Source organism: Rutilus rutilus, assembly GCF_951802725.1.
Source record: "Rutilus rutilus genome assembly, chromosome: 4".
NCBI classification, from domain to species: Eukaryota; Metazoa; Chordata; class Actinopteri; order Cypriniformes; family Leuciscidae; genus Rutilus; species Rutilus rutilus.
Window position 1 is genome coordinate 4,210,604 of NC_140212.1, and position 25,672 is coordinate 4,236,275.

At 38.6% G+C, this 25,672-nt stretch overlaps 1 protein-coding gene across 4 annotated transcripts in view; it reads right to left on the bottom strand.

Annotated features, from left to right (window-relative positions):
- Nucleotides 1-24,682, bottom strand: part of foxp2 (forkhead box P2) — a 99,396-nt gene extending 74,714 nt beyond the window's left edge. For 2 of the 4 annotated variants that reach the window (XM_084406447.1, XM_084406451.1), the window contains exons 1-3: nucleotides 24,341-24,644; nucleotides 16,260-16,326; nucleotides 15,778-15,843 (exon numbers count right to left, since the gene is read on the bottom strand). The gene's annotated coding sequence lies outside the window, so the exon portion shown is untranslated. Of the gene's footprint in view, nucleotides 1-15,777; nucleotides 15,844-16,259; nucleotides 16,327-24,340 lie in introns of all 4 variants that reach the window. The other 2 variants (XM_084406452.1, XM_084406453.1) reach the window with 2 other exon arrangements.
- Nucleotides 24,683-25,672: the final 990 nt, after the last annotated feature.

Below are 25,672 nucleotides of genomic sequence, written 5' to 3' on the forward strand. Positions count from 1 at the left end.
ATATAGGAAAAAAAAAAAGAATAATTCCCAAAGAATAGAGTAACAGGAATAAAAAAAAAAAAAAGAATTCCAAGGACAGGGAAAAATAAATAAATGGCAGGGAACGGTGGCCTCTCACATTTTCCCCCCGCGCTTTGCAAACAACCGTCAACTGCTGCTCAGAAACAGCGCTGCTTCACAATGAGAGCAGACTAAACAATCCCATCCCGGCCAAGGCAAACGCTCTGCAACTCTGCACACAGTCGCATTTCAGGATGTCTCAGCTTAATTGCTAACTATCAAATCTCACAATGGAATCTGTCCATTTGGCAGGGACCCCAGCGGCGGACCTGATAAAATGTTGTTTAAAAAGTGTCAGCTTCGTCCCGTGATGAGAAAAAAATCATTTTGACGGGATTCGAGTTTCGTTTGGCACTTTTCTTTTTTTGTCGAAAAGGGGTGGACCAACTCTGCATAGTTACATTCGCAAAATCATAATGCAGTGAGCGAGTTAAAGACACATTGAAAAGCACCTACCAGATGACATAGTTGTTCTATGTCTAATTATGAAGTAATCAGTTGAAACTATTTGAAAATAATATTTTATTTTAAAAAAGTGCACACATTCACTCATTATTTGAATGTCTTATATGTCAAAACGCAAATGTTTCTTGTCTCGCACATTAATTTATGAATTACATGAATCATGATAGCATATTTTCAATTCAAAACCATGAAACTTTAGAAATTGTTGAATAGTTTGCATCACTAAATAGTCTATTACTGTCGGTCGCTGAAAACGGTTGTCTAATACTTACATCTTTCCACAAACTCTCGTCGTGTTGTGACAGAGACAGTAAGCCACGCCTTCTTTGATTTAATTGGCCATCTCGATCCTTTTGACATTAACAAACGCTGTTAGACCGCTAAGGTAGAACAGCCTAAAAAAATGAACTTTTAAAACTTTTTGTCATCCTAACAACAAACAGCTTTACTCGTTATGTAAAGCATTATGTTTACACTCAAATAAGATAAGACAAATAAAATGAGAAAATTTTTTTTATTTATTCATAGCTGAGACAACATTATTGGCTCCAGTCTGTTTCCTTTTCCAGGAAAACATTTTTTTTTAAATTCTCATTCTGCACAGTTTTTTCTGTCCAATCAGATTCTCTCTAAAATAATAATGTCCCTCTGTCCATGAATTAAATGAATTCCATAGCCTTTTTTTAAAAAGTAAATGTATACATTCATGTATGTATGTATGCACATATGCATACACTATATATAAATGTTTTTATAGTTTTTATATATACATTCTAGAGAGCTTTTGATTGGATAAAAAAAACTGCAGCGCTGCACGATTTCCCTGGAAGAGACTGCAAATATGAATGAATAATAAATATGTGATCATTTCATAGGGGACTTAAAAAAAAACACACCACACCTCAATCAATGTCTGCACAGCAAAAATGCTTTTGGTACAAAAAATGCAACTGGTACACGAAGTGCTCGGGATGCTGAGGCTAACCCAAACCGGGGCGGGCGAGCCACTAACCGTTTCAACACGCAGAAGGGACGAGCGCTATCAGGACTACGAGGGCAGGATAATCGGTTTGTCACTCAGTGCGTCTTGTGGCATTCTGTTTTTCTAAGTCTGACTTTCAAACTCCCGGATCCCAAAAACTTCAAACAACCAAAATACCAGCACATTCATAAAACAGAACAGAACCACTGGGAATATAAGACGGGGAGAAAGAGAGAGAGAGAGTGCACACACACACACACACACACAAGCTCGCTCACACAAAGGTAGCAGGCCTCGACAGCAGATGGTAAAATTAACATTTCAACAGTTCTCTTCTTTCATGTAGGTCTCGGCAGAACCGCCTTTTTTTCTGGAAAAAATGTAAAGGCTAGGGTTTGGAAAGATGCAAGGCTAGAGAAAGCATCTGGAAAAGGGAAGGAGAATATTGGCTTATTGCTCCTGATGGTCCTCCTCAATGAAAAATTAAATAGGTCTGTTTTGCAGGTTTGGCTCTCTGGAGTGCCCTCCGCTCTGTTATGGAAACATCATCTCAGTAATTTATATGTGCTAGGACACCTGGTGATGAAGGAAAATAAACTTTTTTGGGCTTCTTTAAAATCTAGACCTTTGACTTTTTCACCCTCGTCTAATCTTATCCGTCTCAGCGTCCGGGCGATGTTCGATGCAAATGCATTCAGGAGAAATAACCTGGAAATAATGGTGCTTTTCATAAATTAACACGCACTCCCAAACAGACACGTGCAGCGTCGCTGAGATATATTCAGAAGCTGTCTAATGCATTTCAAATAAATACAAATCTAAGTGGGTGAAAAAAAAAAAAAAGAAAGATCAAAATACAAAAGGTGACAGACTCATTTGAGTCCACTGAATGGAACGCCTGAGTAGAGGCCATTAATTTGGACACAGTTATGGCTAAATTACATGTGTTTCACCTCTGTGACATTTTAAATGCAATTAAAAGCTGGTTATGAAAGAGCGCGGACTTCCTCGTGATGCGGGAAATCACTGCGGTGATTAACATGCAAACGAGCTCACGCTGGCGGAGTAGATTGAGGTTTGAAAACCCCATTTACTTTTGTGTGATTATCTATTTACCAGTACACAGCCTTCAATCTCTCGCCGTTCCCCCGGCGCACATCACTCAATTACACTCCCACCTTTTATTTACGAAGGTGCGACTGCATGGCAGACTCAAAGCGTCCATTCCGCAGAGCGATCTTTTGTCTAGAAATCGTGAGCCTGATCTGCGGCGGAGGGAATTCACAGCTGGAGCATGTCAAATATCAGCCCTACCATTTGGCTACGAGGATTCTGTAAACGGTTCATTAACAAAACGTCTCCGACCGCAGTTTTACAAGTTGGCCCCTGATAAATTGTTAAGTTGGAGGAGATGTTCCAGATGAAGATGAGGGGGTCTTCTGACGGTCTTGCCAGAGGAGCTCTGGATTTAGATTGAAATGAACTGCACTGGAAACACTCAGAGTGCTATTATGTTTCGGCGTGTTGATGCAATTATCATCTGAACGCCTGGCAGCATCAGAGGAATCTAATTTAATTAATTTAAACGGATGAATAACCACGAAATTCCTGTTGTAAAAATGTGCGAAGGGATGAATGCTGGAAATACAAAAATAATGCTTAAAAAAAATAATTTAAAAAAAAATACATAATTTTTATGGAAATAGATGATGCATAAGATTTTTTCAGCAAAATTAAGATTTTATTTTAAGTCATTTTAAAAGTCATATGAATATATAAGGGAACGTGTACCATAACTAGTCACTAACTCATTGTTAAAATGATTTTTAAATGCACAAATATTTAAAGCAGTCTCTTAATTAAAGCTGCATGCATAATGATAAAAAATGATTAGTAAATGCTGTATAAAATAGTTTAGATGGTGCCTGTCACACCGCAGGTACCTAAATACCAAAATGTATTTAAACATTTATTTCATACTAAGTATACTACAAATCAATTGACATATTTACTGGCATATCACTTAAGACTTACAGATAGGAATATTATAATTCAACTTTATTTGGAGTGCTTCTTTATTGCACAATGCACATTTCTTAATATTAGCCCTGAAATGTGTTTAAATATCACTATTAGTAAGGATAGTATCACTGTATAATATCAGTCTTTAAATGCAAGATATTTAAAGTGTACCAGAAGTATACTAGCAATAGTTTCACTTTAGCACAATCTAATTTACTTAAGTATATCTTTAGTTGGACCTCAGCACTATTTCCGGATAACTAAAGTGCATTAAGTACAAAATTAGTTGTTCCAATTTGCAGACTTAATGTATATCAATTTAGTATACCAGCAGTACAATTGCAGGGTATTTATAATAGGTGCATAAATATATAAATGTATTTGTAGTATACTTAGCATAAAATAAATGTATTTCAAATTTGTTTTTCACTAGGGTATGATCCTACTAAAAATGTTAAATATGCACATATAACTAAAATAATCAGACCAACTAGACAGCATTGTCCCGTTTCAATTAACAAAATGCAGATGCTCTGGATTCTTTGAGGGAAGCAGCACTATAGCTTTATCTCTCACTTTGGGCCTCAGGTTTTACCACCCACTCCAGACAGAGGAGTCTGGTCGGTATGATCTTATTGCCTAGGATCTATGCTTGCCGCGATGGGACAGAGTTTTGAGAAGCCCTCGGCTCTCTTAAAACTCCTGCTTTTTCAAGTGCTCTCAGCCTGTTTAAAACAAACCCTGTTGATCCAGCCGAGGGGGTTCAGGAGAGCAAAAAATGGAAACAGTGCCATCCAGTGATGTGTCTGGGCATTCCTCAAGTGCTGGGATTGCACGATCCTGACCCAAGGAAGCCCACAGACTGATATGTTCTCTGGCAAAAGCCTGTAATCTGTCATTTCTTCTTTGTGGTGACTAAAGACAGAGAAACGTCTCGGCGGAGCGGTGGGCAATACACATCAGAGTGCATAACGGTAAGATCCTTCCAAGAAGCGGTTTAGCAAGTCTGTGAAGAGTTACATCAGGAAAAACCTGAACAAAACTCACCTGTCGTAACCTAATCTGTGGCTCTGGAGTGGAAAATAAGCAGATAGCTTTAGTCTTGACAAGCATGCCACGCTGCTGTTTACTACTGATCATCTCCAAAAAGCACAGCATGGAAACATCTGATTAATTTGTAATGAAAAGCATGTGGATTTCATTTATTGTATGAAAAAAATAAGTTCTGTACTGCAGACAACAGGGATTTGCCATCACTTAAACCTCGTAACACTTCACATCACGTGATCATCAAACACTACAGAGTTGCTTTCTGTGTGTGAACTCACACAGATAGGTTTAGTATGCAATACAATTGACCCTTTTTACTTGTTATTATTATTATTTATGAAGAAGATATTCAATTTGTATAATCTTTGGTCAAAATGTAAAACTCGCTCCACCTCTGAAACAACTTTTCTTTGTGGATGACATGAAGCTCTCTTATTTTTCAGTTCCTCCCCTCCAATTTAACTACATAAAAACAATTCATAACCCAATCAATTCCCTTTTTTAAAATCCCATTCCACTCATAAATACACTAGATCACCAAAGTAAAATAAGCTTTGAGCACTTTTAATGTTGTTTTTCAGATTTAACAGCATTAAATAGTTGACTGTGTAGTTCACATTGAAAAATTTGCTTTGAAATGCTGTATTAAATATTTATTTATTGCATACTCTGTCCTTAAACACTATATTAAATATTGCATGCAAAATAAAGTGTATAGCGTAGTCGCCAGTATGCTGTACGATTAAACGTGCATTTAATTAAGGATATATGAAAGCTAATTACATAAATAAATGAGAGATTGGTCTGCTAAAAAAAACATCAGAGGGATATTTTGTTCAATCCACCCCCTTATTCCAGCTCTAAATCTATTGATCTATGAAACACAGAACTCAAGGCAGGAGATTCACTTAATATTATACAACTAATCATGAGATGAATAATGATTATACCATTCACTAATTAAACGTCTTACAAACCATTTAACTCACTGTACGTTGGAAAGGGCCACCGGAGGTTGAAGTGATTGTTTTGTTTTTTTCATTTTTAGTTGCAGTGTGAAGCAAGGGAGGAAAAGGGAAGGGGAAAAAAACATGCTATGTGACACAACGGTGAAAACACGTTGATGGTTGTTAGCAGTTGTGCTGCTAATCCTCAATGCTGTCAAGGCAATGAAAGGAAACAATTTGAGGAGGGAAAAAAGCCACGCAAACACCTCGTTCTCATGGTGAAGTGGGTAAATTATATATTTTGGAAGCTCATTAGTTGACATGCGTGGTTTCATAAAGAGAGAGAAACAGCAAATATATGCACAAACTCGTAAGTGTGTGTATATGCTGTGAGAGAGTGTTCTTGGCACAAAGACCTCTGTGTATCACGGTCTCTGATCAACACGCAGGTGCACAAGACGCATGCTAAAAGCCAATTTGCTGTCAACAAATCCTTTCTTATCCCTACTTAAAGGTAATAATTACCCTGCATTAGAGCTGTCAGTTTGTTGTCGAGCATGATGGGCGGTCCTGCGAACAGACAGTGTATTTGTACATGCAGGGTCCTAAATTAACACTTCCCAAGTGCCAAACACAACTAAAGTTGGATTTGCGTGCCGTTTGGCTGACGACCTTACAGAAAATGCAACATTATATGGTTTAAAACAAACTGTAAGAACGAAACTCATTGATTCGCTTGACACTTGCCCAATGGATGCGAGCGTCAGACTGTGTCCGTTATTTTTAATGGTGTCCCAGATCGCTTGGGAGGATTATATGTTTGTTCAGAGCATTTGTCGGCAGATTGTTTTGTAAATGAGAGTTTGCAAAGAAACTTGTGTTAAAAGTTGAAGCGGCCAACTGTATTGGATCTGGCAGCAGCCGTGTCGCAAACCGTAAGCAAACGATTTCGTTACGCTTTGTCTGTAAATGAAAGTTTCACATGAATAATCATTTCAAAACACTTACACACATGCAATAGTAGTGAGCGATGATACGGTTTCCTATGCAATGGCGTTAGCCAATCGTTACAGTGGCCGTTTACCTACAAGTCTTAAAAGAGACACTCCTTAAAAACAGATCATTTTAGACAGAGACATTCTGATATTTTTAGAATGAGGGTTGAAAATAATAATTAGGGTTTTTTTGTGCAAAAACACGTTATTAACATTATAAGTTAATCTCAAGGAACATTAAAATAATAACAAACAAAAAAATCCATGACTTGATGTTGAGTTTTTGGGTTGAATTAGTGGATTTTTTTTACAGTGTATTTATGTGTTGAACAAACATAAACACAACTACAATGTTGAATAAAAACAAAGTAAAAACACACCTGATACACAATCCTTGTTCATCATTTTGTAGAAGTAAAAAAACTTTTTTTTTTTTAAATGTTCATCTCCATCTTGCCCCGACCAAAGTTACTTGAACACGCCTGCACAATTAATCGTTAAAAGATTGTAATCTCAAATCAAACACCCACGCAATCTCATTCCTAAATGACAACGATTCTCCTGTGTCTATTAAACCTTTACAAAATCAGAACCAGAGAGAGGAGTTGTCATGTATAGGTATGAAACAGCTTTACAAACAGTCTTTTCAACCACACAGTATTATTATTATTATTATTATTTCTGTGTTACAAATATCCATATCACGATGGTTTATAAAAGTTACGTGGCAAAAGTTACAAAATACAGTAAATCACCAACTGAGAATAACATGGTGCTTCAAATAACGATTGTATCAATTACATCATTAAGCCACAAGATGGCGAAAAGTGACTGTTAAAAAATGTATTTGTTATTGAATCATTCATTCAATTCATTTGTTCAAAAAAAAAATGCTGATTCATCCAGTAAATAAATCAAATAAAGTATTTATGAGTGAGTCATTGAATCATTCATCACTAAACTGATTTTTCATTCAGATTATTAAACATTTTAAATAGAATGCAGCAATTAACATTTTATCAGAAACTCTATTAAATGACATGTTATTTTGTTTAGTTGTCTGTACAGAATCGTGGGAGAATCGTGATCTCAGTTTGAAGCGAAAAAATCGTGATTTCTAATTTATCCAGAATCGGGCACTTCTACCTGACTTCGTGATTACGACTTCCCAACTCATAAATACAAACTTCCCAGGAGGACGTATAATCAGTGATGTGATTGTACTGAATAAAAGACAAAAGCATGCATTAAAAACAAAAACTGTGCTCGTCACGAATTAAGTTGATCTAAGACGCCTGATGGTTTTGTTTCTCCAATACTCAACATTGTGACATATTTCTCGCATTGAGCCACCATAAACGAAGACATGAGAAATAAAATCGTGACGTTTATTTGACAGGCAGCATATGATGATGATGAAAGAAAATGGCAAGTTTCCTATTTTAAACATTAATGCAAAATACAGTTTCACAGCCAGTGGATAACGGGTGGTAAACTTTCTGAATTCATCCTCTATACCCAGTAAATGTGAATTTTGGAGTGCATTAGTGCATTATACAACGCAAGCACACACAGATACACTCATTACCGCTCTCATGTTCTTGTATCATTTATAATACTTCATGCTTTTTCCTGAGACCAGTCAAAGGAAACATTGAGGTACTTGAGGTTTTATTGAATGGTGGCTTGTAAACGCTGTTGCGAGGAAAAGCGTGTGTATTAAAATCCTCTAAAAGGCATTGAGCCGGGCAGGAAAGGGGCTAGAAATCCCAACAATGGTTTCCAGGAGGGCAGTATCACGAAATGCAAACGTCTGCCGTGATGAGCCTGCGAGAGATTAGAGACGAACTCCCCCCTCCACCATTTACATAATGTAAAAACTCTATTCTTTCATTCTCTCCTTCTTTCTTCCTCTCCAACTATTCACTAAATAAATGAGGAAACTATCAAAGCGTTGGGATGTTTGATAAAAGACAGACAGAGTGGATTCAGAGCGGCCCGGCGCTCTCCACAATACATGCGGCGAGTGGCAGCATTCAGAGGCAGCCGACTGAGGAAGGCCTGGCAGAATATTTATAACGGAGGACAATGCTAATGTATTAGGGTGACACCTATACCTCCTCTAAGCCAAAGGGAATCACATTCTGATGCTGGCTTTATCTTCTGAGAAAGAATGCTGCGCTCGGAGGGGGTTTTATAGAAATTTGGACAAATGTAAATGTATAGAGAACGTGGATGATTCTTCACTTGGTTCAATAGGAACAAGGATCTTATTGAATGTGACCTGTATTGTGCGGCTTCTGTGTTTAAACCTGCTGTTCATTCAGATCAAGATGCAGCCAATAGACTGACAAACCTCTTCGGATTGGGTCCGAGACAAAACCTGTGGTTTCTGTTAAACACAAACCGCTGTTAGGATGTCTTCTCGTTTTCTTATCCAATTCAGAATTAAACGGTGTACAGTTAAAGATTTAAAATAATCGAAACAGCATTTGCAACATACTGTATCTTCCGCATTGTGATGTATTGTTTTGTGTAGTAACAATTCTGAACTTGACGGGTTTTTTTTTTTTTTTTTTTTACTCATCAGAATTTGATTGGACCGTGAAGAATGTAGGCTAAGATATTAGATTTTTTTTTTTAGATTTAAGACTTTAAGACTTTAAAAATATGTATAATATTATCATATTTATAATAATTAACATTTAAAGTAAATAGAGTACATTTTTAAAGTCACGTCTTTGAAGTCAACATTTTACGTACGCAATGTGATGTTTTTCTTGACTGCATGTTATGCAGTATATCGGCAATTGATTGGATTATGAAAAGTGTGAGTGTCATACCGAATTCAATTTACCTTAAAAAGGTAAACGGGGTCATTTTTATACACTATTGTACAGTATAAAACAGCCGTATGTGGTGAAGATCCTTCTGTGGACACTGACAGCCAAAAATATCAAATATGTCTCTGTGCCTTTCATGCAATGACTTGTGTAGCACTAAAACAACTTAAAACTAAGTAAACAGAAAAACTAGATTACATCACCTGACAGCAATGACTGAGATCAGCGCTATACCTCAAGAACTTATGAAAGTCATTCCTTAAAAACAGATTTAAATTGAGCCGTTTGCTTTCTCTCAGCCCTCTCAAAAAACATTGAACTTGTGAAATTCCTAGCTCTCCCATTCCTCTAGAAAACAGCTCATCCCAGCCATTCGCCTGGAATCTATGAACCAATCAGAGAAGTGTGTGTGCAAGTGTGTTTTCTAGATCATTCTGGTCTATTTCAGTGAATTCTCATAAAGAAACCTATTTTATTTACTTTATCTTCAATAAAATGGTTCAGTGAGCATTAGCAACTTTGAGACATGAGTTTCAATCAGTGCTGTGCCAGCACTGTCAGTCTGCATCCAGACCTGTGTGTGTGTGTGTGTGGTGCAACATGCCGCAGACAGGCGAGACAGAGGGAGAAAGTAGTCTAATAACAGAGAGAGCGAAGCTATGAATGAAAGAAAGAGGGAATTAAGTGATGAAAATAGGTCTGGAGAAAGCAAGAGAAAGAAATATTTTGGATAAAACAAATGGAAAAGCAATGGAATGGGACGAGAAAAAAGTGAAGATAAAGTCTAAACTAAACTAATTTAACTTAAATTAAACTTAAAAGCTTGATCAACAACAGCCCCCTTCACACATACAGTCTTTACTGCTAAATTACCGTTATAAGATCATGTGTGAAGAGGGCCTTTTCAAAAATCCTGATAAATATATTTCCAGGTAAAGAAGTTGTAACATTAACAGTAAGTTACCGGTATGATGCACAAAGAATGAAAATTACCAGTACGAACACGTACGAGTTTAGAATGCGCCGACGTAAAAAGTTTGCTTTGGGCCAATCATAAAGCTCTGTCGGAGCCGTTTACAGTAAGTTCCACTGCTTTTAACTGTTTTTCTATGTAAACATGCGTCTTGCACTCGAGACCCTGCGTTCTTTTCCATTCATCATCGCTACGCCTCTGCAGTTTCGATTGTAACTGCAGTACTATATGCGTCTCATGTTTTTAAGAGCAAAACCACGTTCTGTGTGATCATCCCCTTACGCCTGTCACTCAGAAGTAAAAAAAAAAGAAAAAAAAAGTAACTACAATGAAACTAAAGCACCTCTTCTCATCCAGGTGGATGAAGCAAGCAGCTTAGCATTTAAAGGTCATTTCTGATGAGTGACAGATCACAGAGTTTTCCGGTATTTTGGTAATGATGTGTGAATGGTATCTTACCGGTAAAAAGATGGAACGCCATCGCTTGTGTGAACAGCACATTTGTGTTTTTACCGGAAAAAAAATTCTGGTAATTTCACGGTAATTTACCAGAATTTCTCAGTGAATGGGGCTAATGTCTGTGGTGCAAATGTTAATAACACAACTCAAGTCAAAATTGTCCCCAGTTCATAAAAACAAAATCACAGTTACAGTAATGCTCGCTCTATCCATCCATCCATCCATCCATCCACAAATCTTTCAAACAAGCCAAGGCTGTCAAACCAACATTCCAAGTTTCGTCTTGGCTTTTCAAGTAAAAAGAAAATCACAGTTATGTGAACTTATGTTTTTTTCTGTCAAAAAAAATGATTCGAAATGCAATTATGGATCTTGTTTGCTACCTCAAGGAAAATTAAAATTTATTGCAAGTTGCAACAAATCCAGAAACTGAGCAACTGGATCTGCTCTCGATTTTTTTTTTTTTTTTATGTTTAGCCTATTGCTTTGCACCACGCTCGGAAAATAAGAGGCAGAAATCTAAACTGTTTTTAGACTGATGCAAAAAGTATCTGCTCTCCGAGAGTTTCATTTAACAGGACTTGAAGGAAACAGCTGGAGAAGTACGAGAGAAAAGGAAAAGGGAGACAGACAGGAAAGGATTTGAAAAGGCTTCACAGGTGAGGTGGGCTGAGGGACACCCTGTCTGTTTGGTCTCTCGTAGAAGAAGAAGGGCATGTTTATGCAGACGGAATCTCTCTCACATGACTCCCTCTGGCTTCAGCACTCAACATCACTCCACGAGCCTCAGAATCAGGTAGTGTGACCACAGAATTGGCCCAGAGGCACAGCTTTCATGAGAGAGGGTTACAAAAGTGAAGCACACGCCATGGAGAGAAATCAGAGACTCTTGGATTTGGCAGCAAGGTCGCTCCAACAAACACATTCCAGTCTGAGACGGACATGTGACCCGAATCGGGTTGCTCTCGTCCCAACAACAAACAGTTTCACCATCTATCAAGGCAGGTAACCGTGACGCAGTTTGATTGTACGGGCTTGCGGTTTGCGGCGGGGAAGCCAAATTCCAGGCTCTAGTACCTCTCCTTCCGCAAGATCACTTTTCAAACCATGATCAAATTATCGTGAAGAACAAAGCGGTGGGCTTGTATCTTTTGTAGTAAAGCTTTCCCTGTGAATGAGGCCAGACAAAGCGTTCAAATGGAGAAAGCATTTCAAAACAGCGTTGCGGGGGAGAACTCTGTTAACGTATAAGATTTCTTTCTTCCGACGAAAATAACATTAGTTGTTTATATAAAATATCAAATGTGAGAAACTCATTGAAATGCTGGAATTCTTGTGAGAAGAATCATATTTTATAAAACACACTAACACACACAAAATAAGACTAAGCTAATTTAATCTAATTTACATTTAAATGAATCCTTTTTGTGGCCAATTATTCACATAATCTAGGAGTCTTACAACTCCACAGGAGGCCGAAATCCTTCATACTCAGTTGGTTCAAAGCCTCTAAATAAATTGGCTGCAAGAAACCAATAGCAGCTTCCATCGCATGTTCTGTGTTGTAATCCTGGTTTAGTCAACTCTAAACTGGAGTTGATGTGACAATTGTCTGAACATGTGTTTCTAATTTAACTCGGGTATGTTTAATACATATTCTTAATGATGAAATTGGCAGAAATTGGTCATTGGACTCACATTCTCATTCAGTCTGCACCCATTCATTTCTAATCCACCCATGTCTATTCTACACCGCAATCCATTTCATGACTGCACGGGGGGGACTTACGGCGACACACAGAGGGAGAAGACGGCGTGAGACCAATGCATCGGACATGATCACCTGCAAGCAAAGTGTCTGCCTAATTCCCACCATCTGGACCGGCGGGGTCAGACCTATGTCAGACCGCCCTGATGTCAAAAAGAGGGTCTCGTTTCAATTGCCCCGCCACTTGGAAACATTCCAGCGCTCGTGACTTCTCCACAATAAACCATGTAGATCTCTGCTCATCAAACATGCTGTTTACGTATTGAAAGACAAAAAAGACTAGCAGCCAAAGGATAAGTCTCAGTGAAGGACACTGACTCTCGGCCCATTCAGACGGCTGATTAGCATAGCACTCCTGCCGGATCAATAACCTCATTGACTCTGTCTGTCTCCTCTATCAGGAATGATGGTAGACTCTCTTTTGTAACTCTATTCTCGGGGCAACTGTCCATTCTCCATGAACTCTTGCTCTATTTTTCAAACGGGCCTCGATTTGTTTCCTTCTGTCTCGCAGTCTTTGAGAATGTGAGTAAATAAAGCTGTCTAGATGCCACTGAGAAAGATTAGCATGTAGCTTTTCGCTTTATCTGGTTCTGAATGCCTGGAAAAGAGAGAACAAAGGTGCCACCATCATTGCCAGAGTTTACTTTGCAAACCTCTTATCACTTCAAGAAAAATACGTCCAAGAAAGGGAGGCACTCAAGCTTCAATTTGCTCACAGCAAGCCCTTTGCCAAACCTAGCTTAACAGGAATATGGAAAGTTGGACCACAAAAAAAAAATCCTTCTTTCTAATTTGGAGACAAAACAATGAAGCGAAGAGAGTTTAAGAAGACCAGAACTATGAAGTGAACCACTGATGGCCTGAACTTTTTTTCCCCATTCATCATAAAAAGGCTTAAATAAAAATATTCGATCAAAATGGGGGGATTGACCAGTGACCTGATCCCAGGAGCGGTTCTGGGGGTTAATGGGGGATAAAGATTAGGAGGAACCGGGCTTCGCTTCATCTCCGTCCCCAACCACCTTCCCTTTCCAATCCCAAATCAGCCACACAATGAGACTTGCCAATGGAGACAGAGCTCAGTTTCCTTTGATATCCTTCCGAGCTTTCGGCTCTGAGTGTCCAGAGAAAAGCTCCATGGAGGTTACTCTCAACTCCGGGGAGTGGAAGATCTCTCTCTGAGCCATTTTAGATGGAAATGACAGGCACTCTACTAGAACAAGAAATCAATTTTCAAAGCGAAGAACGCACTAGGCCGTCCATCCGAAGAGTGAGCAACGCCATCCCTCGTCTTTAAACTCGGGTGAGATATGCTTAATTGCTGTAGATTTTATAATGTGTGCATTGGCGGTGTGAAGTTGGGCGGCAATTATACTTTTTTTTTTTTTTTACGCACTGATCAGAGACTTCTGTTCCAGAACAGATATGCTTTAAGAGTTCATCTTTGAAGATTTAAGTGGATACTCGTCAAATTAAAAACTAACATTCAAATCTCTTTAAGGTGGGGAGAGAGGAGCTGGGTTTTGCTTAGCCTTGTGATGCAGTGACTTCTGGGGATTTCAGCCCCTGCCTTAAGCCAAGCCTCCCAACCTCTTCAGCATATGCAAACTTTAATCAGTCCCGCACCTCAAAGGCAGAGTAATGGCTTGGAATAGCCTCACTGATGGATGCTTCTCTACAGAGTTGAGTTTGGATGCTGGACTCCGCTGAGTTTAGCAATTCAGCAGCAAAGTGTGGGCTGTTATTGGTTGCTCAATGTGAAACTTTCTTAACTTGATATATTAATGCAAGAGTATTGACAGAATCCCATATCAACCATACATAAGGTGCTTACCCAAGTTTTTTTTCTTCATATTAAAGCTGCATAATATAAAAAAAAAATTCTCAATCATGATCTGTAGACTAATTATTAAAGAGGCATTTCACTCAAAAATTTAAATTGTCATAATTTACTCACCCTTAAGTCATTCCAAAAAGTGAATGGGGATACATCATTAAATTTCCATGGGAGTAGTCAAAAAAATGTAGCTTAAAATCATCTGCTATTCCTTCAGCTCTCATTTACACTTCAACAGTACATATTTAAACAAGTTATTTTTTGATTAAACCTTACATGTTGCATCTAGAGGCACTATATGCCTATATACATACTATATAGTCACAGGCAATGATTAAAATGTTGATCTTTTTGTTGCAAAAAGCTATCATATGATTTTCAATCTTCTTGGAATATGGCACATATGACTACTTTTATAATACTTTTATAGTGCTTTTTTGGTCCTCAACAGCCCATATAGAGTGGCAAGTACAATCTTTTTTGTTACGTGGAAAAAAGAAAGTCATATGGGTTTGGAACGGCATGAGGTTGAGTAAATGATTCATTAAAATCAAACAAAATCAAACTTGATATTGAAGAACAACTGCTAATATCAGGTCCCTAAAAAAAATATCAACAAATCTCGGGTACACTTTATTTGAAGGTGTCCATGTTACAGTGTCATAATACATTTAATGACTGAGTAATAATAATTAACTACATGTACTTTTAGGGTTAGGATTAGGTTTTGGTTTTGGATGTAATTATGCCTAATTTATAGTTACTTCTACAGTAATTACATGTAACATGTAACAAGGACATAAAATAAAATGTTACCCAAATCTCTTGCTCAAATCATCAAACATGACCTAAACTCTGCATGAACTGGCTTGAATAGGTGCAAGTTTCTCTAATTTACCCTTCGCAACTGTAGCCGCTCGTCTGGCAATGTCTACATCGCTAATGACGACGACCACAACCTCCGTCACATAATCAGCAGTCACATTCTCACAGATGGTGAGATTCTTTATGCGTATTTTTCACTTACTTGGTGACAAAACCATCATCAGAGCTTCAAGGGAGTGCCGGAGGGAGCCGGACAACATGCTTCAAACCTTTACCTGCTGTTTATACACCACAATTGATTTATCTTGACTTCGACTGCCTTTAACATGAAACCCCACAACCGTCAAGAAACTAAGTGGACTCTCTCGACTATCATGATGCATCAAGAATCTTTAAGAGATCCCCGGACTCCTCATTATTAACGCTCCTCTCAGGATGTGGTTGATGGAATATATAATGGAAGTGATTTTTGAGAGGACATATCAATTATGGCTGAGACAGACAGACCGAACATGCAAATTAGCACTTTAAAGATTGCTTTTACTCACCACTTTCGCCTTGGTTTTCAGAGTACTCCAGCTGCGCTATGAGCAACGGCCATACCAAGTCTCATCCTGACCGACACAGAATAGGAAACATGTAAACATACATATATTTTTCCTCGAAGCATGCTTTTTTTCTTCAATATAATTTTTTTTGAATGCTATAAAAGGTGGCAAAACCACAAAAAATGACAGTGTAACCATGTTGTCAGTGATATTTAGGATAATTGCAATGACAGACAAGGTTTACTGTATGTGTCATGCGAGAGTTTTTCATCTCCACAGCATAATAATTACAACAAAGTCTGTCACAGTCCATCAATACGACAGGTCAATCAAATAACTGGATGTGGGCTCGTTTCACGTCAACGTGCCGCAGTTGCGTACGATCACGCACTCGTTTTTTATCTCGTTTTCAAAGAGTGCATCTGCCAAAAAGATGAAAGTGTTGACAGAAGTACAAGAGAAGCTGTGTTTTTCGATCTTACCCTGAGGGGAAACTTTCAGTTGATGTCCGTGTTTGTTTGGAAGAGGAGAGTCCAAGTATGAGAGAATCTGTCAAAAACAAAACAAAAGGAAAGGAAAAGTATTACTAGGTACATTTTTCAATTGTACATTTTTGAGAACACTTCGATACCTTCATCTGCATTTCAGACTGACGCATATCACACTCAGAATAATAAAATCAGAAATGAGGGAAAATGTTTTGCCCTCGAAACAGCTTGCCATGCCTGGCAGGTTAAAACTAACCGAGCATAAATCAAACTTTCCATCGAGGCTTCTGCCGCTTTTTTTGCTGACACTCACAGATATGTTCGACTAAATGAGCGTGTGCAGCTCAGTTCACCTCATTTAAAAAAAATAATAAAAAAAACTGCAAGTTGTAACATATTTCTTTTTTTCTGAAGAGTACAGTTCACTTGTGAAGCTACAGTATGATACACACACACACACAAATCAGCCGAATGGCTTCAGATTCTCTCTGTCCCAAAATTCCAAAGACCCCTGTAGGCAACTAACAACTTCAGGATCCCGAGGAATGTGCTCCCTGAACTGTATGAAAAGAGGAGGGGGTTTGCTTAGGAGAGCATTTCTGCAAACACAAACCCGCCGCTGCTTTAACCGCTTGTGTTTGAGGAGGTGTTACAAACTGAGATGGAGTGTTTGGAGGAAATAGCACAAACTGTCTATTAGCCCGAGTATTAAAATACACATCTTCTGCACTCAATTACATGTGATGGTGTTCGTAATCCTGGAAGTACGCTTGGTTTACGAGCACAAGTAGTGTATATTTAAGCTCACTAGCTCAGTCAACATTTGAATTAGAGATTTATTATCAAAATTAGATTTAAGACTGTTCTGTCTGTGCTTTTTGTACGTGCAAATGTACACAAACTCTAGAGATGAAAAGCTCAGAATAATCATCCTGGAAAAGCGTTAATGTCCCGTATATTTCAAACTTTGTGTAAATACCACGATCTTTGGACTAGGGCTGCAAGATATATCGTTTTATTATCGATAATCACGATACGCGCATCAGTCACATCGCAGGATGTACGATGTCAAGTATAGGGATCGTAGTTGATCCCTACGGACCAGGCACCACAATTTCGAAATGCATGTGATTCTCAGATTAATTGCCAAGTTTAACCATCATAGAGCGAAGGTTTTATCGTTTGCACATGTTTTAGGTACTGTCAGTCTAAACATTCGAGTGATTTTAAACATTAGTGCACAAGAGGACGCACAAAAGAGAACTCAATTCGGACACCGAATTACAATATCTTCCGCATCTATTTGTGCTTGAATGACACATACATGCAAAATTATATCAAAATGCCTGTCTTGGTGAGTATCCTCAAAAGCGCTTATGGCTTACGTGAACGTAAACAGTTGAGAAAAACAGAGATCACTATATTGGATCCTTGCATTCGGTCTTAAAGTGACAGCAGCCTAATATTCCTGCTGCTCTCTGTGTCATTAATGTTAATCAAACATCAAAATACATAGAGAAAATCCCTTTTGTAGCTTTAACAATGATTAATTATATTTAACTTATAAAGTGAAGACTATGCAGTGTTATTTTTGTTCTATCGTATTTATGTGTGCTTTTATTTTCCATGCAGATTCACTCCCCTACAAAATCACCCAATCATTCTAGAACGATTCATTCGTTCCAAATAGAGCTATTCAAGTCAACCGGGGAAATTGTTTTCATATGGCAATATATATTGCGGCAAAACAAAATATTGCAAGCCAGTTTCTTCCAATATTGTGCAGCCCTACTTTGGACTGATAAAACTCACCTTTAAATCGACTTACCGACGTTATTAGTTTGCATGACCTCATTGTGACAAGTTTCCACAATACCGGACCCGTTTCAATTCGAGATCTCTAAATACTTATACACACACACACACACAGACAGACGCACTGCATTACCGCAGGTCGTCCTAATGTCACTGTCTGATATTTACATGAAGCCTGGCGTTCGAGTCGAGATAAACTATTTCAAATCAAGGCCAAGAATACCTCTCCGGCCCCTCTGCTGGGTGTGCGGATGAAAGAAGACATTATGCAAACAAGTCAGATTACAGTACACAATAAATTTTTACCTTTTCAAGTAAATACTATTCCCGTGTTAGGAGGTGGAAGCCAACGCAATACATTTTGACTGAGGGCCGAACGGCCCTTATCAGCTCTAGTCAAGCAATTCAGGCCCCCCGAACAAAGATGAGTCTTCAAACTCCCTCCATTCATCAGTGGACGTGTAATTACCCCCGGTTCACAGTCTAGACGTTACCGCTTTCAGGGTATTTAAGATCCCCTTTGCAACATGCAGCATGCTTGCACCCGGCCCAACGTTAAATCTTCGGCAGATAAATTAGCAAAGAATGCAAGTAAAAAAAAAAGAAGCGCGGCCACAAAGAAAAGAACTTTATCCTCCCTGCTGCTAAATGAGATTTCTTTGAAATGCAGATCAGTGGCGCTAGATTAGTGAATTTTAGCTGCTGTCAACATCATAACAAAATACAAATGCGATTGTTCGCCTGGGCCTTATCTCCTTGCTTCCATCTGCTTCTTCCCGTATTTACTCGGGTCGATTTACTATGCAGATCTAAATAAGACGCGCTCGCGGCACAATGGCTTCTTAAGCTTCTACATCAAGGTATTTGAGAGCGCCGTCACATGAAAAGCTGGCCCATCAAAGGCACATCCCTAATGAACTTCCCTATCACAGAGGGATGGCGCGGCTCTCCGGAGAGGCTCGTGGAGAGGCGCTAAATCACAGGAAGGATACCTCAGCGGCCCGTGGAGATTAACACGCGACGGGGACCCTCAAACAGGAGGCCGTCCGAGCCAAACCCAGGGTAGCTTGTGGTTCAACGGCAGATTAACGGCCAAATTAAAACACCCAGGTAGGGGAAAAACGGCGTGCACTTCAAGGTAAGATGGACGTTTGTAACTAATACAACAAACGGTGAAGCATACAAGGCGGCGTTCACCACAAACGATGACAGTAATCTTCAAAGCCGAGGAATAACCTCTAATTTCACGCCATATTTGTTGCATCCTGCGTACACAGATGGGATTACAACTCAAATCCCACAACTTACTCACAAAAAGCACGGTGGGCAAGAGAGAGGGAAGGGAACATATATAAGGGTGCAAAGATGCATTTCAGGTTAAAATCGTCATGCACCAGTGGTTTATGGAGGGGGGCTGGAGCAATTAGCCCCAGAGGCAGTGCACACACGAGACCGGCACATGTGGCTCGGAGTAGAGCTCTGACATCACGGCATGATGAGAGGGCAATGGGAATACGGTGGTGGGGGTTGAACGGGAGCGTGTGCCAGCCACGCGTGTGCCAGGTTCCAACTTCCGCTTCACACCAAGGAGGAAGAAAAAAAAAAAAAAAAAGAGCGGGGGGGTTAGCACTGCATTCTCCACAGAGGCCCTTTCGGGAAACATCCTCACACGGAAGCGGCATCCAACGGCCGCGGTTGTCTTCTGCTCATCTTTCCCTCCTCCCCTCGCTGTCTTCACCCTGCCAAGTGGGCTCGGTGCCAGTCGCATTTGCAACCACGAGGGACCGTTGCCTTTTTTTTCTTGTTTAATGAAATGACAAAACAACAGATTTACATATGCAGAAACAGGTGTTGTAACAGGTTTGACTCCTCTTGACCTAAAACGTGTTGCGTGGGGGAAAACGGAGGGAAAAAACAGGGAGGGGAAAGTTTATTAGCAACAGCTGCCTGGAGGGTGTTTAGGCTCTGATGGGCATTCAAATCTACACCATCTGCCCTGCTGGTTGCCAGAAGTGACAATCTAAATTAAAAACCACTCATCAAAAATCATAAAAATAAACTATTGTATTGCTGTGGCCATATGCTGTAAGTGGCCCTATGAAAGACAAAAAGGAAATCAGACGGTGTGTATTAATTAACCCTCTGCAGTCTAAAAGATATTCCTGAGCACCAAACACAACAATGGCTTGCTTGCCATCCACGAACACATACCAATAGTCATATTTACACTTCACAAAGGATGCTTGTGTTTCAATTTTCAAAGTGCTATTGGTGAATTATATTAAATAGGGCTACATATGATACAATTATAGTCTCTAGAGTATAATTATAAAATCTGATTATTCACAAACCTCACGAAAACTACTGTGACAGTACCATGGCATGAATAATGTGTGATGTATACCATGATAATGAATAATTAAAATATTCGTGATTCACAAACAGGCGATAAATGTAAAATAAGTGAGAAAATAATATCAATATTAATAATAAAGTCTATTCCACCTGCACTAACCCTAATAAAAAAAAGTACTATGCAATGATGTATAATACTTTGATACTATGGCACTGAATGATTACCAGGTTTATGATGCATATACAGGCTTAAAAATAAAATAACATCAATATTAATAATGAAATTGGAATATTCAGCAATAACCCTTACAATAAATGTATACCATTTTACTGAATGATTACCATAATCATGTTCCATACATAGTGTAAATTTGATAAAATATCATCAATATTAATAAAATGTTAATGTTCTGCACTACTGGGTTTTCATGCCACTCAAAGTTACCTTGAAGAATACCATGGTACCATGTCCAAAAAAGCATACTTTTGTGCACATAAAAGATAATTTGCTATACAAATGAAAACACAGCAATCAGGCATTCCTTTAAAACAATAGAGAAACATGAAGATCAAACTCAAACACGACAGCTCAGTAACTCAACTACAACATGAAGAGAAACATAGAAAACAACAATTCGGGCCAAAGAGTCAATCTAAAAATATTCGCTCTGCCCTTGTCAAAGACAAAGGGAGCATTAATTTGCCCTGTTATTATTTAGAGAGGGCAGGAGGAACAAACCTGAGCCCGTCGTGACCCTGCCGCAGTGTTGCAACTTGTTCTAGAGCGATGCCAGCAGAAGGCAGTACCATATGCCCACAGCCTCGGGCCCGATGCTCTTTCTACAGCCTAATACGCCTGTCAGGAGATGTTACTGTCACAAATCCTCTGTTTTTCCAGAACGTGTTTCAAATAAACAGATTTTTTTTTTCTCTTACTAACAGAATTGTCCTCAGAGATTCCAGTTAGAAGGTCAGAGTTTGATTCTACTGTAATGACAAGCATCTACACTCTGAAAAATGCTGGGTTGTATGTATAATATATATATATATATATAAATAATTTGTGGAAAAGCACTCATTTAATTAATGAAAGTAGGCTGCATTTCAACAATGATGCTGAAACTATCACATAGACTAGCATTAAGTCTACTTCCACACTTCCTCTTGTCACAGGCCACAGGCAAGTTTGGGCCGAGCAGGGCTGACCTTGCCGTTTACTACAAATGACGCCCTCTTGCTTCTACAACGACTGGGGTTTTAAGTCAACCAGAGACTAAAACGCTCAGTAAATCATTGCCTTTAGCCAACAAGACCCTGTCATGCCTTCAAATTGCACAAAAAAGAGATGACAAAACATATCAGCACTGATATTATCAGCTATGCGTACAATTAATAATTTCAAGGGCATTTGTACTCTGAGATAAGATGCTTATGGGTGATTTTAATACCTCTCCATAAAGGTCATGTGATATCGTTGGTGTGAAAGAGCGCCGTCACAGTCAAAAGACTAGAGTTAGGGATTATATGCCATGTTTAAGGAAAGGAAAAGTTCTCAGCTATCAAACGGACTGTGGAAAGGTCTAGAGCGTCGCAACCTCAGATACAGAAGAAACCGTTCCCTTTAGTCAATGCATTAAACATTTTAATCCATAAAATAAGCATCATAGAATCCACTGTAATACACACACACCAAAAAAGCATTTCTCGTGACCTCAGAGGAAGCCCGCGCTCTCAGCGTCTTAGCTTCTGAATCACACCAACCGTCATTAGGATGATGTGGATAATTATGGCGCATAAGACCTCTTAAGCATGTAATACAGTCTTTTATCAGGAGAAGTCAATCTCTGCGAGGCTGACAGCTAGAAGCATATGATCACGGTAAACAAATACTTTCACGCGGCACCAAAGTGCCATTAAAGGCCAGAACTGTCAACACAAATTCCACTCTTGCGAGGAAAAGGAAAGGGGAGGGAGGGGGGAGAAAAAAAAAGAGTTGATCACCTCTGGTTGCCTTAACATGCATGGAGGTTGTCATGGAAACATTTCTGTGAAGTTAACATGGATACAAACAGAAGGCTTTCCGGCTTAATTGCCATTAGAGCTTTATGACCCTGTTTAGGGATGTATATTAAAACACACATGGGGTAATATGTCGATTATCGCGGAAACGTAAAGGAAAACTAGCCTTTGACTTTCTATGGTTGTTTTTTTTTATAACCCCCCCCCCAAAAAACACAGTAGAATATAGGAAGAAGGAGTTTTGATGGGCATTTTCTGTCAGTGGTGACTGCAGGATGCAATATGAAATAATTGAAAGAACTAGTGATTTCAAACAAAATGGTTCCACCCACATTACAGTACGTATGAAGGCGTAACCTACAAGAAGTCAAATCACGATGCCATCTAAACCCAGCCAAATCATTTTACTTTACTCAATGCACATGCATTCATTTTAAAAGGATGTCTTTCCTTTTAACGCAAAGCAGTGCATGCACTGCACACACCCCAGCCGTAATCAGGCTGTGCCTACAAAAACATCAGGATAATTCCAATATCGGCCCCTCTTTCCTGTCTCAGGTCAGCCGACAGCCGTCCCCCTCCCTTCACACGTCGTACGTGAAACATCACGCTCCAAACACTGCTCACTGAATCAGTGCTAATTAAAATCACCTGGGAAGAACTGCGTGGGGCTAACAAAGGGCCGGGCTTCACATTACAGGAGCTGCCGAGGTGTGTGTGTGTGTTTGCTTGAAATTTTACTACTGCTATTACAGCCTTTTTGAAGCGACCCAGCGTTGAGTGACGAAGCACCATGATGCACACCTGCACTTCACCTGCACAGCTGAAACAGAGGTGCTTCTGCAACCGAAAGCTCTCAGAGTTAATCACAGCCATGATACGAGCTGTAATACTACACACCTTGTAAAAAAAAAAAAAAGTCCCAGATCCCTTGAACCCACTGAAACTGGCACTGGCAGTAGATGTGACTGTGTCTTAAGAGAGGAGTGCTGTCCATTAACACTCCAATACATCAGCCTTACTGTCCTGACACACTGCTCCTGTGAGCAGCTCCAAAGCTATGAAGAATTCACTCTGGATCATGGAAATGGAGCAAGCAACCACGGTAAGATTAATGTTAACCTTGATGATGATGATGATAATAATAATAATAATAATAATATAAATTATCTTCAATACATAACGTATATATATATATATATATATATATATATATATATATATATATATATAAGTAAATGTACTTATTTAGACGATCTAAAATTTTATATCTCATGCAAAATCACAAAGCTTAAACACAGACTAAAAATAAATAATCGCACAGGCAACCTAATCAGTGTATAAAAAAAAAAAACCTGATTTCATTTTTAAAAACTATAAACCTATTAAACAGTCTTAATCACTTGAAAATAATTGTACAAACAGTAAATGTAGTGATACGTGTGCAATAACAGATCATGTACATTTCTGCATATTTACATCGTAGCCTATGCCTTAATGCATTCACTAAAATCCTTTATTTTAAAACGGACAGGAATTATGCTGTTGTTATTATTATTATTATTTTCAAAAAATAAACTAACGTACGTTTACATTTCAGTCAGGTTGTTTTAAAACTAAAACGCACAAATACAAACAGCAATAAACACAACCAAAGTTGATGAGCATTAAAAGGCGATGCAATAATCTAAAAAATGCCACAAAACTGTCACTGGATGTTTATTGATTATGAGGATAGAATCACAGTACTGACTTCTCACAAACTCTCTAACAACACAAACACTTTATAAACCATCCAACAAGCACTAAACAACCCATCTTGCAACTTCTAAGTGAAGTCAAACTGAGAAGGTCAGTGTATGAAAGGCATAAACGTGAAAACTCACCAAAAATAAGTGAATGTATCTCCTTCGCGGATGCAAAGTTTCGCGTGTTTACAAGTCAGTGGTTTAAAAAAGCGCTACAAACAAACGCACAGCACGCGCTGTTGATATTCCTCCGCTCGGAGTCTCGAGACGCTGCTGTCTTCAGTCAGTGTGCTGCTGTTATTACCGACGCAACAGTATAAAAAAACGCACGAGTAACACCGACTCCTGTTTGAATGCGCTCGCATGACGCGCAACGCGAAGCGGCAGCTTGTTTTTTTGTATCTCAATTCAATGCATCGCAATGTTTCGGCCGAGTTTTTTTGAGGGGGGGACTAGCTTATTAGAATGCGAGGAGGCACTTATGCGGACGTGCATGTTGTTATTTTTTGGCGTACTGCGACCCCACGTGACACATGTCCACCTGCCGCGTAAACAATACAGTCATTAGAAGTTTGTTTTGTTTTTCGAGTCACTAATCAGAAGAAATCAAGATCAGTTGTTTCATTTTCTAAAGAGATGAAGAGTAGGAATGTGAAGTGCTGTCATTTATTTTATTTTTATTTTATTTACAAATTTGTTTAGGCTATATTATTATTATTATTGTCACAAGATTAGGGTCCAATTTTTACTTTTAACTAAATATTATCTACGACTTTTGCCTCAAACTCCTAATTACTGCTTATTAATAGCTAGTAAGGTAGTTGTTACGTTTAGGTATTGGGTTTAAGGGATGTAGAACATCATGGTCATGCAGAATAAGGCATTTATATGTGCCTAATAAGTACTAATAAACAGCCAATATCCTTGTAATATGCATGATAATAAGCAACTAGTTCATAGTGAGAATTGAACCCTAAACTAGTGTTAACATTATTATTATTATTATTATTATTATTATCATCATCATCTAAATGTGTAATCCATATTCATTTGTTTGTGATTAAATAAAGTTAATACATATTTATTGTATTATTATTTATTGCACATAAATACAAATAAGCAAACAAACAAACAAAGTCTTCAAAATTGTAATGTATGGAGGTTAAGTAGTCAAAATTCAAATTCTGAGCAATGAGCAGTGTGCTCAAGAACAAAAGAACAGAGCATTATTGTGTTTTGTTGTAAAATGTTTTGTGTGCTTTCATTTTTATTTTATTAAACATTTTTTTATATCATTGCACATGAGATTTATCAACACATGCTAAACAGTTCACACACCCCTGAACCTCGAGGTGACCAACTGTAGGTCGTCAGCATCTCTGTTAATTTTGATGAGATATTGGTAATATGAGTGATGAACTGCTGGTTTTCAAATCATTTTTGCTTTTGACCATTTATGTGCTCGAATTA